The sequence below is a fragment of the Pinus tabuliformis genome, chromosome 6 (assembly GCF_031772625.1).
Source record: "Pinus tabuliformis cultivar Carrire ecotype Pingquan chromosome 6, CPIR1, whole genome shotgun sequence".
Lineage (NCBI taxonomy): Eukaryota > Viridiplantae > Streptophyta > Pinopsida > Pinales > Pinaceae > Pinus > Pinus tabuliformis.
This window is the reverse complement of record NC_142292.1, coordinates 1,280,245,058-1,280,251,156: the sequence shown is the minus strand read 5'-3', so window position 1 is coordinate 1,280,251,156 and position 6,099 is coordinate 1,280,245,058. Positions and strand designations below refer to the sequence as shown.

General features: G+C 40.2%; 1 pseudogene; it reads right to left on the bottom strand.

Moving 5' to 3' along the window:
• Nucleotides 1-348: 348 nt before the first annotated feature.
• Nucleotides 349-3,788, bottom strand: LOC149263319 (receptor-like serine/threonine-protein kinase At1g78530 pseudogene; annotated as a pseudogene).
• Nucleotides 3,789-6,099: the final 2,311 nt, after the last annotated feature.

Here is a 6,099-nt window from a genome sequence, read left to right as displayed (position 1 = left end):
TTATCAGCCATAAAAAGCCTTGGTCGTGTTTGCACCTGCCACCTCCACTTTCATTTGGCCGATCGTTCACCTCCATATGATTGTTTACCCATTTTGAGGAACAACTGCGAAGAGTGATTTCACCTAGCCATCCTTGTGACACTGCCGTGATTGGAAAATTCCAACCTGTACTTGGAATCAGTTGCTATCGCTGTTTATCACTCGTTCCTCAAAAGACGAGTCTTCTTTAATCTCTTTTCAACTGACTCGTAAAATATGAAAAGATTGCCGAGTTTTGGCCTTCCAACTCGTTAAAGGACCGGAAGAGCTATCCCTCCTCTAGATTTTAATCTTTTTGGACCTGAGGGATTATTGCACAAAAAGATCAAGCGCTTGTTTTGTTCGGCTCGTTAAAGATATCGAAAACTCATCCCTTTTGTATTGTTTTATACTTTTTCGGACTTAAGGGATTAGATGACGAAAAAGGAATTTTGGAGTTGACTTTATGTACCTTTTCAGACTCTCTAAAAATGAAAAGGACCGAGTTTTCCTTGTCGTTAGACTCGTTAAAATGATTAAATAGCGACAAACTTGTCTTTAGACGAGAACGAGTTTCCCTATCGCTAGGCTCATTAAAACATAGCGATGGGCTTGCCCGAAGGGCAGGTTATAGAACAAGCATATGTTATCCTCCTCAAGCTTGACAAAAATAAAGAGGTACTGGTCAGAAATGACTGGGGAAAAATTGGGAGAACCTCAAAGCTTTAATGGTAGCAAGTCGCTCTTGAACATGACACTTTTCCTCCGTACCACATCGGGTTGGGTTGTTTCATTCACCGGTCTCATCACCATGGTCTCGCCAAACCATCCACATTTGGGGTAATGCTACCGATCCATCGCATCAGTTTCGTTATATGTTCAAGAGATGTTGTTCAGAAAGAGTCAACCGTGTCCCATCCACTACCATACATCATCTTTCATCCTTTCATGACCGCCACCCTGAATCATATTTCACAAATCGTTTTCACCTCTATCACAATCATTAGCTCCGTTCCGTGTCACTGATGTGGGATTCATTAAGGCCTTCCTTTGACGGATCGCTTCTTGTCGACTTCAGCTCATTATCCAAGAAGTTGATCTAGGAACACCCCCCTCAGTACTTTGAAGCTTGCATGCCTCAATGGCAAGTTTCTCACTTCCGGCGACAGGTATACATCAATGACCTTCGACCGAAAGATTCTGTGTGGTGTTCGACGCCAAGTCCTTTATTCACACCACGTGGATTGTACTGTCGTACCTTGAGGGTCATCATCATTATCGGTGATTCCTCTCGCGCTTGTTAACAATTTACATCATTGACTGGTAATCAAGCGATGTCTTTCCATGTTCGACTCCAAGAAATTCTCACATGGATCGACTTGTACTTAGAGTGAAGATCGGACGAGTTTGAAGACCCCGGATCTAGTTTCATCCATCCAGGCTGCGATATATATTCAGGAAATAAAGACATTAACATGTGCAGCAGATGATCATCCTACTCAAAGGATGATAATTTCAACAGAGAATTATCAGTCTACCATCAGACGATTGTCTGTTCTATGTACAGAAAAATGTATTTATAAAGTTGAGCATGGGAATGCCCGCCTCAGCTAGATCATGAAAGCAGTATGAGAAATAATGTATTGTATTGTATCTTATTACAGGTCACCTCTCAGCGATTGAATGAACTTCGGATCCTCCTGATAAAGCATTTCACCCGATAAACGACCTCATACTTTAGGGGGCAACTGTTATAGACATTTTTGTGCCTTACAGCATGAAGCATGAAATGTCCATAATCTAAGGGATCCAAAGTCCCTAAACATGTTGTTCCTACCCCTAGAGGAACAAGGCCAGCAAACCACAGCACTCAACAAAAGTTCTCCACCTGAAAACACTAAAAAACAAGGCAATTCTGGATCATGTCAACTGCTCCACTGAGCATCTGCACTGAATGTCAACTGCTCCACTGTCTACCTGCGTTGAATGTCAACTGCAAAGAAGGCTACCTGCGCTGGGCGAGTTTGGACATGTGGCAGAGTCGTTCCTCAAGGTGTCAATGCCCAAGAAGCTTCCAAAATGACACTTGGATCAGGGAATTCGACTGGTGATGAGTAAGAGGTTCCAAATCTCCAAGTGGAAGCAAGAACCTCCAAGTGGACTAAAGAACTGAAGTGGGAGAGGACACTAGTCAGCTTCATGCCAGCCTCAAGCTGACTCATCCTTTCTCCAAAACTCCTATATATAGATCTCTCTCATGAGGTCTAGGGAGGCTGGAATCTTGTGAATGTAAAGAATTGCTGTTGGTTTGAGTTTAGAACTATTGGGTGATTTGCTTTGAAGGAGGTGAAGGGGAGATTTCTTTCTGCTGGGAAGGTGATGCTGGATTGGGCCTCTTATGGTTGTATCACTTCCTGAACCTTACTTCTTCCATTAATAAAGCATTTGAGGTTCTTCTATATACATGTGTCTCAATGATGTATTGTTATACTTGTGTATTTGATTTATTCTAATCCTTGAATCAATTATGAATGTATGCTTCTTGTAGTTTCCCTCTCTTGCCATTTTGCAGGATCTTGGTGTAGTTGGGCCAGTGAAAGAGCAAGGAGCTGGGGGCGAGCAGCAAGGAGAGAAGATTGGATCAACCATTAGTGAAAGACATCGGTTAGTGGATCTCTTTCTCCCCTCTTTTACATCTCATAAAGAAGTAATCTTAGATAACTTTTCTTTGATTGTTGCTAAGGAACTATCACCCTTAGAGTGGGATAGGGTCATTCCGTATTGGATACTTTTCCCAACAACAAAAGGGAGTCCAAGAGACCTTGGAATATGGAATCTAATGGTCACTCCCATGTATTATAAATGTATATCATTTGTTAATAGAAAATGTATTCAGGCTTTACCTTATTTGGTTGTCCACATTCCATGTGCATCTGACATGGTATCAGAGTTGCCAGATTATTCGAGCCCTGCATAATTATTGTGAGCCTAATTTTACATATCTGTTGTCTGCCATTTCCAATCTGTCAGAATTGTCCTTCTGTAGTTCTGCAACACTGAACAATTTTCAGTGTTTCTTTGTATTCTGAAATCTGCTTAATTTAGTGTTTTTGTGTCCACCAACACTACAGATTCTATGGGTTAAGCGCTCTCCTCAATTTTGTCGATTGATGATTGTGAGCAAACGTACTTCCTGCTTTGAGCAATAAGATTTTTTCAGACCAATCATACATTGTGTTATTCCCTTTCTCTACAAAAGCTTCAGTTGTTGGCCTTTTCCCAATTATGAGCTCAAGTAACACAACACCATGGCTATAGACATCTCCCTTTTCAGTGGCCCGTCCTATTTCCACATACTCGGGAGCTAAATAGCCAGAGGTTCCAGCTACAAAAGTTGACACACGTGTTTGATATGGATTTATCAATGTTGCTAGACCAAAATCAGAAATCCGAGCCTCCATCTCCTCATCCAAAAAGATATTACTAGACTTAATGTCCCTATGAATAATGTGTGGAATGCAATCATGATGAATATATGCTATCCCATGAGCAGAATCCAATGCTATTTTGTGTCGTGTAGTCCAATCTAAAGGTACCTTCTTTGGAGATCTTGAGTGAAGAATTCCGTCCAAACTTCCATTCTGCATCAGGCCGTAAACTAAAAGGTTTACATGTCAAGAACTATAATAGCCATGGAGTGTCACAACATTTCTATGCTTTATGTCACCCATTGCATCAAGCTCTCTTTCAAAGCCACGTTGTTGATCATTTTACTACATGCTTTGGTTTCTTGAAAAATGTTGTTAATCGAACTCGTTTGTAAGAGTTTCTTTGCTCTGAACAGATAAAGTAACCAAGGTTACGAATAAGTCGGTCTTCAAAATCTTCATTATCTTTTTGAGCATCATAGTATCCATATCTTATAATACATCTATACAAGCCGAATTCGTTGGGGCCAACATGCCCAATAAGATACCGTTCCTTTGTTGGAACATATGGTACTGGGACAGACTTGATGCACACAAGGACAAGAATCCGATGGAGTGTTGAAAAAATTGCCACAAAGTGTGAAAGAATTGGAGGCATTCTAGTGAAAAGTTTCATATATATAAGCCCTGTACCTAGAATCGTCACTAAAGCAGCTGATTCCCTATTGATAAGACAAGCAGGGGAAATCTCGACAATGTATTTTGAGAAAGGGCTTGGGTTCTGAGACTGTTTACTATTTTTCAGTTTCATACACCCTTTGAATCTCGGCCAAAAGGGTTTCAACTCACACAGAACCGCACTGTTGGCCTCGGTTTCCATGACGGAACCAAAGCAACTACAACTGCACTTGGCATCTATGATGTATATTTTTCTGTAATACTCCTTTCCTCTGTCAATTGGCTTATTTCATACTCAAAATATACAAAGGCATTAGAATCTTTCTATGAGCAATTCGACCCAGATTTTATTTCTATTAGGACCAAAGCTCGTGAAGTCTTGCAACAGTGGGAGGATGATCTGAATGAAATTGTCCAACTTGTTGGCAAAGATGCTTTAGCAGAAATTGATAAAAATTTCCTGGAGACTGCAAAACTTCTGACAGAAGACTATCTGGCTCAGAATGCACTTACTCAATATGATAGATTATGCCAATTTTACAAGTCTGTGTGGATAATGCCAAACATTATCCATTTCAATACATTAGCTAATTAAGTTGTAGAAAGAGGAGCTGGTACTAATGGACGCTTAGGAGACCTTATTTACAAATTAGTGTCTCAAAAGTTTGAAGATCTTGCAGAAGGAGAGCTTGCCTTGGTACAAAAGTTTAGTAAATCATATGAAGACTTGACCGCTGGTTTCTGCAATCTTGAAGATGAATATCGATAAGTTTATAACTATTAGTGGTTCTTGCTGGAGAAATTTTCTTTTCTAGTTATTTCCAAGAACATACTGTTAATCTGGAGCAGCTTAATCATTTGCACATCTATATTTTTTGATGTAGGGTGATTTAAATTATTGAAAACAGCCAACAGATTTCTTGATGTGCCACAAGTTTGCTCATAGTGATTAATTTTGTAAAGAAAACAAGCCACTCTATTAATTTCCATTTTTCTCTAGCTTTAAAAAAAAAGGCAGAGTTGCTTCAGTACTCTTTTGTTGTAAGTGAAAATGGCTTTAATTAGTGATGTATTAGGTTTATTAAATACCTTGATACGTTCCACTATTGATGGGAAGGTAAACATCAACAAAGGCTCTCTCTCTCAGAAATTCAGACATGTCTACAATATGCACAACTACAGATTGATTTTTTGCAGCTTGAATCACAACTATACGAAGAGGAGTTACTGTTGACTTATAGGGGCCTGACCCAGGTTCAGAGATGATTTAGCCAAACAAATCCCGGTACTACTGGCCTTTCGGCAACAGTCCACGGAGTGCGAACTGAGGTCTCAGCTGAAGTAGTATGGGAGGGTGCTAGAACCAGGTTTCCACACCCTAGAGATGTCTGATGGTTTTTCGGTGGTCCACGATCTAACACTTTGCACACGTTGCTACGCGCACCTATCAGTACCTCGCAGCCTACAATGTTGCCTTCACCCAGCCCTGTTCGAGGCGCAATACATGTTATTGCCAAAGTTCCTTACTATTAACCTGATATTATCCGATTACTTAACTTATCTGTATGAGCCCAATTATACTTAACAATGTTCAGTATATAAGTGCGCATGATAAACAAAACAGTATAAATGCATAGAAAATCATACAAAAATAGATACACAATATTTGGGATCAAACTTCTCTTTATTATTATTCTTCTTGGACTACAGACTCAACCTTTCCCTGTGCACTCAGCTGCAGGGGTCCGCGCACTCAACTGTTGACTCTATTAGGCCTCTACGCACTCAACTGCAGAGCCTCATCCTACTACTATGACCCAAGACACTTAGACTTCTTCTCTATCATCTACTAGATCATTACATCCATCAATCCATCTATCTCTATCTCTCTTTATAATTTAAAGCATCGCTCTATTTATACAATCCCATGGTCCGCGGACCATGGGTAGGCTAACATGACATTACATTACATGTC